This window comes from Myxine glutinosa, chromosome 1 (assembly GCF_964187855.1).
Source record: "Myxine glutinosa chromosome 1, kmMyxGlut1.1, whole genome shotgun sequence".
NCBI classification, from domain to species: Eukaryota; Metazoa; Chordata; class Myxini; order Myxiniformes; family Myxinidae; genus Myxine; species Myxine glutinosa.
This window is the reverse complement of record NC_136261.1, coordinates 49,903,500-49,915,075: the sequence shown is the minus strand read 5'-3', so window position 1 is coordinate 49,915,075 and position 11,576 is coordinate 49,903,500. Positions and strand designations below refer to the sequence as shown.

The 11,576-nt window shown below is 40.6% G+C and overlaps 1 long non-coding RNA gene across 1 annotated transcript; it reads right to left on the bottom strand.

Annotated features, from left to right (window-relative positions):
* Positions 1 to 2,251: 2,251 nt before the first annotated feature.
* On the bottom strand, positions 2,252 to 11,342 carry LOC144890638 (uncharacterized). Its single transcript, XR_013622340.1, has 2 exons — positions 9,978 to 11,342; positions 2,252 to 3,974 (listed from the first exon to the last, which is right to left on the bottom strand). It is a non-coding gene; the product is annotated as an uncharacterized LOC144890638 (long non-coding RNA).
* Positions 11,343 to 11,576: the final 234 nt, after the last annotated feature.

Below are 11,576 nucleotides of genomic sequence, written 5' to 3'. Positions count from 1 at the left end.
TAGGGACTTTGCCTCGACAATTTCACTCAAGGTAAGGCTTGGGAAGTCAAGCTGTTCAAAGTCAGCAAGGACATTAGCATCCAGATCAACAGACTGGACGGACACATGGGCCGTACATTCGTGTATAGACTCGTCAAGTAAGAGCTCTATGTGAGGGAAGTTACCAGCCCGAATATCTTGACCACTGACCATCTGCACTGTTCCTACCACTCTGCGAGGTGTTAGCCACACATCAGACTGACCTACATTCGTAACAGGGGCATAAAAGGTACCACTCTCCACGTGGACCAAAGCAGAAGAGACCAATAAACCCTCCGGGAGGCAACCGTCAAGGGGACCAAGGGGCTCAAGTAAGAAATCCATAGGTGGAAACTGAGGGCAAGTAACAGGGACCATGCAAAGTGTTCCAGCAACTATGCGTATGGGCAGTGTACCCCAAACCCTCACCTTAAATAGAGAGGAGGAACTTACTATGGCCTCAGTCCTCTGACAGTGACGAAGAACACGTCTCCATGCCGGGGCGGGAGACTGCACAGGAGGACTCTGAAATAATCTGGAGCCATGCTGCTCAAATAGCTCATGGTAGTTAGCTTTAGTAGTTAGTTAGCTTTACTAACTTTATAGTTAGATTTACGACTCTTGATAACACCATTGGCTGGTTCTTTCACAATCAACATGCCCCTACTAGGCATACACCGGTCCAGTACCTTTACATCTAACTCAACATAACCAAGGTGAGGTATGTCTAACCCATTAGCTGCTTTAAGACCCAGCCACTTGCAGACATAAAGTTCTTGTTTCCGCAAATGTGAAAAGTGTTCAAAAAATAGCTTTCCGTAATGGTCGTGACCATGGAACCAGTGTCCAACAGACAAGGGACTTCCACTCCCCCCATGGAGACGGCCAGCACGGGCAAGACCCAACTAACTTGCTTAGTGCTTCGGTTTGTTCGGAGTTAGAGTCTAAGGACACCCCTCCCAGTGTGTGACTCTGCACATTGGGGGGTTATAGTTTTCCGACTGGTTAACCTGTGCAGTAACAGTATTAATCTGGGATGGGTTTCCTTGTGTGCAGTAGCGAGAAATGTGACCTGGCTGCGCACACTTAATGCAAATTGGTCGCCCATCCGGTGCCCGTTTAAATCTATTACTATTATAAAAAGGCCTTCCCCGACCCGCCCCCACATTAGAACTTAAAGTTTGTGTGATCATATCCAATTGGACTTGTTGTTTATGAACTATGCTTTTTAATTCTGCTCGTTTGGAGTGATTTACCCCCAACTGCTTCACTACCAGCAGTGACTTAAGTTTCACATGTTTGTAGAAGGGGGCGTACATACTTTTCTCTGGTGGGCTGACCCTCCTCGACCCATCGAATCGCCTCTTTGCGAACGTCGAGTAAGGACATCGCAACAATTTGCCTCACCATCCTCTTTAGCTCTCTACGCAGCATGTGGTCCCTCACATTTTCACAAAATTGGTCCCTCAATAAAACCTGTGAATTGGGCATAGCCTGGGGGTTATGCTGTTGCACTCGCTCCATTAATATCATGAGGGCATGGGAAAAAATCATGCAATGATTCTCCTTCCTTCTGCTTTCTTTCAAATAATTTCTCCTGCAAGGACACATAGGATTTAGAACAACCATACACTTCCTGCAATACTTCATTGATCCGCTCAGCATCTTCCTTTATTGTTATATCTCTAAACTTAATCTCAATGTGTGCAGCTCCCTCTAGGTGATCATAAACAAACAGTGCTTTGTCAAACTCTGACATATGTCTTGCCTTTATGCAACTCTGCACTTCCTCCACCCACTCGTCTATGGTTAAGGCCCCAACAGATGAACATCCAGAAAATTTAGGACATTTCCTCTCTCTAGGGAGGTAAACAGTTTGTTCTCTCCTCGGCGGAGGTACAGACACGTTATCAGCCGGTCCCGATATATGGCCTGACAGTCTCTCATTTTCGACCCGAAGCTGCTCCAGCTGGTCCCGCAGTGTCTGTAGTTCCGCCTCCATGATCCTATGACACCGTTTGATAACAAAAGTTCCAGGGAAGGGCTACCAAGTGGCGAAGCTGCACAAGGTGGAGCTTTCAAGTCCACTGATGGGTGGAGTCTTCGCTGCCAACCGCTGTTCTCTACAATCAATAAAACATTATGCTGCTACCATTTCCCATAATCCAATGTATGGCTCTTGTAGAATAATAATTTTTAACTACTGTTCTACTTCAGAAACTTCAGAAACTCGTTTTAGCAAAATCAATGGTTTATTCACTTTAGAGAATTTGTTGTATACTAAGCCGAGATCTTTAATGAGTCTGTTCCAGAGTTTGTTGAAGCTCGTTTGGTCGGTCTTTTGAAGCTCGTTCAGTAGGTCTTTCTGAAGCTCGTTCAGTTGTTGACAATCTCCAGTTGGTTGATCAGTTTCAACTGGTCTTCAGTTTTCACTCCTCTTCAGTTCACTCTCCCAGTCCACTCTTCTCTTCCACTCTCCTTGCTCACAACTTTCTCCTGGTTTTAAAGCCCCAAACTCCTTTGATGTTGCAGAGCATGCAGGGTGTAACCTTATTTGGCTCTCTTGGCAGCAAATACTTATTTCTGTTTCAAGAGGTCAAATACTCTGACCTGCTGAAGGAGAATTTGCAGCGTGTGCGCAGCCACTCTGAACATAGGCTATTAATGATCGACAGGTGGCGGTCCAAGAGCGTTACACATTCTTGTCTGAAATTAACTCTCCTGACCACATGTTAATGCTAGCTCTATGCTCTTTTGCTCATTCGTAAAGTAAAACATAATTCCACTTTAAACAAGATTACATTGATATATATTCTAGCAATATTGTCAATATGAATATTTAATCCCCAACAATCCCCAGTTTTTCTTTTATGTTTATATTAACCATTAATCTAAACATTACCACATTAAATATTCAAACCACTAATCTTGTAATTCAATTTCCTAAGGCATACACCGTCATTCTGGAAGAATTTTGATCACAATACATTTCCTTGTTCATTGACTCTTTCTATGTTGATAATTCAATTCAACTCATTTGCATAAAGATCACAAAACATTTCACCTTCACCAAAACGCAATAATTTCAGTTCATCATTAAAATAATAAAGCATCTGCAACATTTGGCAAAATATTTGCCTTTAATCAAATATTGACTTTCTTTGTTTGAAAAAAGGGGCAGATCACTTGTGTTTGGAATTTCAGCATAAAACATTTTCTCCTGTTGTCTTCATCACACCTTCACTATTTGCATAGGATTTTCTGCTGTTGTGATAGCTGGGCAGAGTCAAAGACTGACCCTGCTCTCCATGCAGCATCCTTGCCACTCTTGCTGTGAGCCATAGTAGATTTGAACAAGGCCTCCATCCAGTTGTAGTCGACTTGCCTCCTCACTAATTGTGAGCATGGAGCAAGTATTGATGTGATGTTGATTTGTCAACAAGATGTGGAGCAGGGATGCCGGATGCATCCGCAATGATGATGTTGGGACCATGGTACTCAGTTGTCCATGGTCCATACCAGGAGCACACAGCAGAATCGTGCACAGCTGTTGTGAAGGAAAAGGCAGTCGTTCGCTTGCAGCTCCATGCTGGCTCCCCGGAAGTTGGTGAAGTAATGACACACGTCACCGTATCCCGTAAACGTTGCAGGTAAAATATCGTCGTCCTGCAATTGCTGATGTGATGACTGTTCGAGGTATTTGAACACAAGTAAGTGATCGCCCTTTTCCATATGTTGCAGTGTGACCCAGACAAATGGTCACATAATTTTCCCTTGGTGAAGGTAAACATCCATCCTCCAAAGGAGCATTTCTTCATCATTCTTTGAGAAAGAGGGTGTATGCCAAGATTAACTTCATTTTCACAAATTTTCCTTTTTCAAACTTCTTCCCAGATGTCGTTATCACTCCATTTGGGATGTGGTCTTGTCTTTCCTTTACTTAGCCACATTTATATCTGCTCTCCACACAGATTGGATCAGATGGGGTACATTGTAACATGAAATCACTATATTTTATAACAACTTCACACAAATAATATTCAACCCAGACATGTGTTTTACACTACTAAAACTAAGAATAGCATCCACAATTGCTTTCAGGTTCATATAATTCAAAAAATTAAACACATGCAGGTGTTGTAACTCAACTCAAAGAAAATAAATGCATTAATAATGATTATACGATTTAAATCACAAACAGGAATATCTAATTCCCAACAATTCTTGCAAACAAGCAAACTATGCCTAATGTGTTATTAGCATAGTCCTCCCCGCTTTTTTTTTTTTTTCTTTAACAGTGTTACTTGTGGTGATATGAGTTCATCGATCGTGTAAAACGGACATAGTGCACAACAAGTTGTTATGCCCTCATTTATGTCAATGACATTCAACATTATATACCAAACTAACAAACTTCTTAAAATGTGACTAAAGAAAAATCCCTTAATATGTAACATAAATCTGATTTTTTTTTTTGCCTTATTCTGATGCCCCTATTTCCCGGGGTCCATATTTATTTCTATTGTTATCAACTTCCTATGATCTGTGAATTCGTTCCAAAATACCACAACCATAGGTTTTAACAAAGCTCTACCAAACTATTTCCAATGTGAACTCAAAATACTAGTAAAACAATCAATTTCAAAGAATTAACTTCAAAGGGTCAGCAAATTCATTCTATAACCAGATCTAATTTGTCCATCCAATAGTGTGCCTTGACACATGTCATATTATAACATTTTAATAAACCTTCAGAAATGTTGCCCATCGCAACAACTTCCCTTTTACAAATAGCCATGTGTAAATTACGTATTGAACGACAATTTTCTCTCAATGTGTTTGGCCTAAATGGCCGCAAAAGTGGCTGCCAACATGCAGTACCTTTTTTTATCTACCAAGTAAGTGCGCGTCGACATAAGATCTCTACCAAATGTTGTTTGTAAAAACAAATCTGGGATTTCTAATTACATGGATGCACACTCTCAGGACATTGCAGGCTGCTGTTATCAATCCATTACGATAAAATAATTTCTTTACCCACAATCAAATAAGTAACACAAATTGAGGATATTATCCCTATCACATTCATTTATAGATTCATTTGGTTCTAATTCACTCTTTTCCCACTGCTATAAGGAAGAACAATAGCTCTTATAAGTCTTTGTAATATCTCATTAAATTTACCCAGCCTTGAAGAATTTATTTACTATCCATTTCCCTTCTGTTTACCAGTAACTTTGTTTAAACTCCATAACTTAATTTGATAAATCCCATGTGTACAGCTCCCACTTATTGAAACCCCTACTTTTGTAGAAAATATCCAAATACGTGGTTGTATACTCCCTTAAAAGTTGCTCCTCCATTTTTATGCAACTTAGTGAATACTACTGTCACCAGTATGCCAATATAGGTGTGGCAGAGTAACAAAATATGTTGCAGGTACACGTAACATCGTGTTCTGAGTGTAAAAAACATAACAAACAAAAAAACATCTGAGTGTAAAAAACATAACAAACAAAAAAACATCTGAGTGTAAAAAACATAACAGCGCGTTCACGTCTGCCCCTTGGTTTTAAGATTCACAATGCATTTCGTTGTAAAACTCACAATAGTTCAATTCAACAAAATTGTCTTTACTATCTGCCCATATCATCTATGCCTAAGACACATCCATACATACAGCACAATTTATATGCTGATAAAAGTCAAGTTTATATTTGTCAAAAATCTGTGAGCAGAGTACTCTGGAAAGTCAATGTAAGACCTCTTCCAAAATTGACTAATTTTGTACTCCCTCATTTTTATGAAGCTCATATCCATAAATAGCTGTTATTTTCATATGAATTCTATCAAAAATGGAATCCCAAGATTACTCACAATTTTACTATTAATTAATGGCTGCTCATAACCCAGCACATCAAATCCGCATATTCCATCGCCCTTGACAAAAGAGATAATGTTCATAATCAAATTATATTCCTATTTTATTTTACGAATTTTCTGGATATTCTTGTAAGATTGACACACAAAACAAAACATTGAAACACAAACAAACCCAAACATTATGTATATTTGTTTGCATTTGAACCATCATTAACAGATCAAGATGGGTGTCAATTTTCATTTCAATTTCGTAAAATTTATCCTTTAATGTTAGAAACGCTAATACACAAATAGACAAAAAGTTTATTTTTAGAAAACCCCTAATGTCACCTTGAAATTACCCTTTTTGGTCCTACAATAATTTATCCAAATTGTACAAATTTACAAATTTTACAAATTTTACAACACCTCTTCCTTACAGAACTGCAACTTATCTCTCGAGGCCTTGTGGCCTTTGTCTGCCAACGCTGTCAGTAGCACAACAGTGTCCTGCTCACATGCTTCCTTTGAAGTCGAGCATATGAGAAGGTCATCAACATATTGTACCATCACTGAACCCCCAGGAAATTCAACATCGCTGAGGTCTTCATGTAGAGCACGTGAAAACAAAGTTGGGCTCTCCGTGTACCCTTGTGGTAACACAGTCCAGGTAAACTGTAAATTTTCGTACGTGAATGCGAAAAGATAACGCGAATCCTCATGAATGGGTACACTAAAGAACGCTGAACATAAGTCCACCACAGAATAAAACTTCGTGTTGCATGGAATACTTGACAGTACAGTGATCGGGTTAGGGACCACTGGATAGGCTGGGATGACACAATCATTAATTGCTCGAAGATCTTGAACAAATCTCCAAGTAGTCTTGCCTGGCTTCTTCACAGGTAAAATAGGAGTGTTGCACATGCTCACAGTGCGAACTATAACTCCCTGTTCCACCAATGATCGAATCACTGGTGCAATACCAGCTTTTGCCTCTGGTCTCAATGGATATTGACGCTTTCTAGGCAATGGCTTAGAATCATCTACTGTGATCCTTACAGGTGCAATACTCTTGATTCGTCCCACATCATTTGGATGCGTTGTCCACAAGCATATTGGTATTTGATCGAGTGGGTCCTGGTCACCGTCAGCGTCAGAGCTGAGTAGGTATACCCCAATATCGTCAGTATCATTCGATTCAACAATCATGTTGAAGGTTGTAGAAAGCACCTGCTGTCCGAGCTGCCAACAAAATCCATCTCCATCTAAGTCATAGAGTGGGGCGCCTTGAATTTCTCCCATGTATCCCCTGTTGTTACACTCTTTCAGAGTTGCAATCATTATTCCAACATCTTTTGCTTCGTACCCTTGTGCCACCGCTAAGGTGACGTGTGGGGTTGTTGTTTCGGGTTGATTCCACAGGAGTTGTTGGTCTGGCGTCAAAGACACTGACATCCCAACTCCCTGTCGTCCCACCCACAATGACGTCAGATGTATATCATACTTGGTGTGCAGGTATTTAAAAACCCGCTCTGCATAGGACCCCTCTTCTCCTGTAGCATCATAACATGTTGTACAGTGAAGATCAGTTTGCCATGTCAGAAAGTCCATCAAAAAATTATCTAACCATTCCTGTACTTCGGGCATTTCATCCTTCAGTGTCATAAAACTAACACACAAAAGTTCCGCCATGATTGTATCATCGATATCCCATCGATGTGTTGTTGGTCTTGTCAGGCCATCTAGTACCTTAGAAATAAAGTCGTGGGAGTGTTCTGGCATTTCTAGATACACTCCGTTTTCATTACAGATGACGGTGCAATTCAATTTACACAATAAATCTCTTCCCATCAAATTTACTGGAACGCCAGATGCCACAAGAAAGGCATGTTGTGCAGTCAATGGACCAAATTGGACACGCAATTCTTCCGTGACTGGCGTATGTATGGGAACTCCTGACACTCCAACCACCTTCGTATAGTATTTTGACAATGGTATATCGGGAAAATCTGCTTGTCGTAACGTGGAACGCGTAGCTCCCGTATCGACGAGAAAGGGTGCCTTGCGTCCACCTACTGTCAAATTAACACTTGGTTCCTGTGCAGCCGACCCTGAGATTAAAGGAAGCGCTGCCACTTGGTCATTTTGGTCTAGTCAACAGGGTGTGGCAGACCATTTAGTCTGCTGAGGTCCTCCCTGAATTGGGGCATTCCTCAATAGAACCCTATTTGTCGATGGAGGCGGTGGTAACTGGTAGTATCCCTGTTCTTGGTTGTTCTTCCGAAATTGTCTTTGATATGGGCATCGCCTTATCCAATGTCCCATTTCTCCACAATTGAAACATCGGCGTCTATCATTGGCTGGTCTGTCCACCTGTGCACTTGTATTTCTGGGCTGCATCTCTTGGTTTCTGGGTTGCCACTCCACTCTCTGGTTATTTCCTACTGCATTGTTGCGTTGTTGCCCAGAAAACCTATTGCGTTGATTCGTAGTCATCAGGGCTTGAGTCTGTAGTTGCATCAATTTCTCGGCATTTACAGCACTATTCCTGGCTTGAATCCGCTGATGATGCAAGGCGTAATTCAATATTTCTTGCATTGGCTTGCCTTCCCAAGCAATACATTGTCTTTCCACTTCACTCTTCAATTTGGGCAATAGACCATTAATAAAAAGGGGTTTTAAGGCATTGTCAATTTGTGCCCGGTCTATGCCTGAATATAGTCGGAAAACATCTCGCAATCTGTCCAAATAATCGCTAGCATCTTCGCCTGTTTTCTGCTTGCATGTAACCACTTTGTTCCAATCCGTCACTGGTGGCAATTTTTTTATGGCCTCTATCAAGTTATTGATCTGTGCCGTTCTAGCCTCCGTGGGCATGTCCACCTGTCCATCTTCCGTATTTACCCAGTTGGCCTCACGCATTAAGTTCCTCAAAGTGGTGGTATTAGGAATTAACCATTTTAAAAGTATTTCCATGTCTCTTGCAGTGGGCAACTGAGTTTCCACAATTAACCGCAGTTCCTCCGCAAATTGAAGTGGATCTGTTTTGATTGATGGCATACTACTCTGCAATGCCTTCAATTGATGTACCTGCCATGGTCTATACATCAGATCTGGATGTTGCTGATTTGCCCCTGGAAATTGCCGCTGAGGAAAATTCATAACACCACTTGCTCAAACCCTCCTTGTGAGAGAGTCAACTTTTGATCATTCATTAGCCAATCACATTGATCGTTAGATTGATTGGCATTTATCACACGACCCTTACTCCTTGTATGGTGAAATGGAGAGCATGATAAGGGTATAACAGCTGGTTGCATCGTTTGCCCACTTTGAGTCGGTTCCTGTGCCCCAATTGCACCCTCTTGGGTAGTTACCTCAAATGAGTCACGTCTTTCACCTGTCCTCTGTTGACTAGAACCAATCGCTGCACTCTGTTCTGGTCTTTCGGCAGGTACAGGTACAGGCACTACCTGTGGCTGATATACAATAGTTCTCCGATAAGGTGGAGGAGTTTCGTCTTCCAGTTCATTGGTCTCGTATGATCTGGCTTCTGGATACAATTTGGGTTGGGATTGCTCTCCATTACTGACTTGAAGAGGCATTTGATTTGCTACCTTACACAACCTATGCTGTATCTGTTTCACCTCTTTCTTCAAGCCCCCCATCTTTGCTTTGGTCTCCCTGTCCCTAGATTCAGCGTCCCAGTAATAGAATGGTTGCCAATCCACTTTGAACTTCTGTCGCCCTCTTGCTTCCAATTCTTTTCTGAGTGTTGCCAATACGTTTCTATCAAAAGTGCCCTCCTGTGGAAATCCACTTTTCCGACCTTTCGTCCATTCATACCAGGATTCCACATCTTTAAGTGATTCTGCCCCATATTTCTGATACATGGAGCTGATACAAGCACCTCTTTGACTCAAGTCCAATTGACCTTGTTTAATCTTGCAGAATCCACTTCCCATTTTGCCTGTGTGTGAGTACCTCTTTATACTCACTCAATATATCAAATAACTACAAGGACTACACAGCAGACTACACCTGTATCCACTATCAACTGTGTGTACTGCAAAAATCGCAGAAGTTTGTTCCACCTTATACAAAGTAGCGTTGAATGCGTTGTTGTCTAGCTTATTCCGATAAGCTCCACTCTGTGGTCTTCCAGGAAGTATCTCTCCACCTGTCCACTTGATGACTGCAGGTGATTTCCAGAGAGTCCCCCTGCCCTGTGGCTTTTCCCACACCCCAATCTCACTGATCAGAGTTGCAGATGAGTCTGGATCAGTAAGTCCTGTTAAGGGGGGGTCAAACAAAAATAACCACGTAATATAACAAATAACCACTACACTCACCACCTCGCTCATCGTCCAAGGTTGTCTGCACATCGATGTTTCGCAAATGTCTCAAAGCTTCTTTCTTGAGACCGCACTTTTTATTCATCCATCAATTGACTTGATTAAATTAAATTTAAATTAAAATCAGATCAGATTAAATTAATCAGATCAAAATCAATCAGATCAATCGGATCAGAATCAGAATCAATTCAAATATGCAATCTCAATCAATTCACCAACATTAATCAATAAAATCCTAATAATAATACATAATAAAATATCATAAATGATAATATCAAAATTCAAATATCAAATCATCATTGAATTTATCATTGAAAATATCAAAATATCAAATATCAAAATAGCAAAATTCACATTTATCAGTCTGATAACTCTATATCTATGCCTGTTCGCAATGTAGGCAAAACAGTTCCGTCCGCTGGCGGAGGTATTTGATCATGGACGTCACTTTCGACCCATACCTTCCGTCAATTGACAAATAACCGTTCTGCCTCTGGATCATATCTGACATATTTGTTCAATCCTGTGTGGTCATTATATCACAAATTAAAGCTGAACAACCACTGAAGGCAACTCAACCCTTCATTTGTGAGACAATCAGCGAAAATTGATCCAACAGATATGAGCCAGTCCATTGGGCAATGTCGCACATGTCACGTGCCACATGTCACACGTGTCACATGTCACACATCATGTGATGTGTCACCCACCATGTCGCACTTTGAAAGAGACTCAAAGTTCTTGACAATTAAAATGGTGTAATATTCCTGAAATGTGTACCAATGAATGGCAATCAATTTATAATATTTATCAAGGGAATCCAATCATACCGAAATTTCGACACTCCAATAAACTTTGTAACTTGTAATACATCATTAATCCTGCAGGGCTATAAAGCTATCCTTAAAGTCCATGCAATCGATTTACATCAAAACCCAATGATGACATGCCTGATAATCATAGCAATTTTCATGATTGTAAAATCATGACCATTGTAAATCATTGTAATTATAAATTGTAAATATAAATTTACCATAATTGTACAAAATTTGAGAATGAACATCAATAATAATCAGCATATGACAATCATGATGACAATGATGAATCTCATCAATAATGAGAGAAAACAATGAGAATGAGAAACAATGAGAGAAATGAGAAAACAATGAGAACTATGAAAGGTGAAAACAGGTAAAAGAAGAAGCAAAAGAGGAGGAAAGGAGAAGGAAAGGGGGGAGGAAAAGGGTGGGGAAGGGAGGAGGAGAAGTGGCAGAATGCCAAGGGAGGAATGAGGAATTAATACTATGCGAAATACGACACTCATTGTATTTTAACCTA